This window comes from Austrofundulus limnaeus, unplaced genomic scaffold (assembly GCF_001266775.1).
Source record: "Austrofundulus limnaeus strain Quisiro unplaced genomic scaffold, Austrofundulus_limnaeus-1.0 Scaffold0, whole genome shotgun sequence".
NCBI lineage: Eukaryota > Metazoa > Chordata > Actinopteri > Cyprinodontiformes > Rivulidae > Austrofundulus > Austrofundulus limnaeus.
Window position 1 is genome coordinate 3745466 of NW_013952402.1, and position 818 is coordinate 3746283.

Here is an 818-nt window from a genome sequence, read left to right on the forward strand (position 1 = left end):
CAATTAATACTTGCAATAGGTAAAATGTTCATAACATCCATTGACTATATCTACTGTTCACCATATATAAATATGAGACATTAAGAGTTATTTCCCTATTTATAACAGATTCATTCCTTAYATAAACAGTAAATGGATTTAAAGCAGAATGAGTTTATATACACTGTAAATCTATTAGATGTAATRTTTTTTCCCTCATAAGTTGAAAACCTTTACCCCATCATGCTGCATAGCTCATTAAGCTTTTCACAGCTGCTGTAATCAAGAAACCCAGTTTTTAGGTTTTCAAAAATAACTTGTGGTTTTATACAAAAGGTATACATAGAAAGAGACTTCTTCAGTATGTCATTAATGATAACCACTCTGGAGAAGCATCTCTCTCTCTCTCTCTCTCTCTCTCTCTCTCTCTCTCTCTCTCTCTCTCTGTCTCTCTCTCTCTCTCTCTCTCTCTCTCTCTCTCTCTCTCTCTCTCTCTCTCTGTCTCTCTCTCTCACTCTCTCTCTCTCTCTCTCTCTCTCTCTCTCTCTCTCTCTGTCTCTCTCTCTCTCTCTCTCTCTCTCTGTCTCTCTCTCTCTCTCTCTCTCTCTCTGTCTCTCTCTCTCTCTCTCTCTCTCTCTCTCTCTCTCTCTCTCTCACTCTCTCTGTGTCTCTCTCTCTCTCTCTCTCTCTCTCTCTCTCTCTCTCTCTCTCTCTCTCTCTGTCTCTCTATCTCTCTCTCTCTCTCTCTCTGTCTCTCTCTCTCTCTCTCTCTCTCTCTCTCTCTCTCTCTCTCTCTCTCTCTCTGTGTCTCTCTCTCTCTCTCTCTCTGTCTCTCTCTC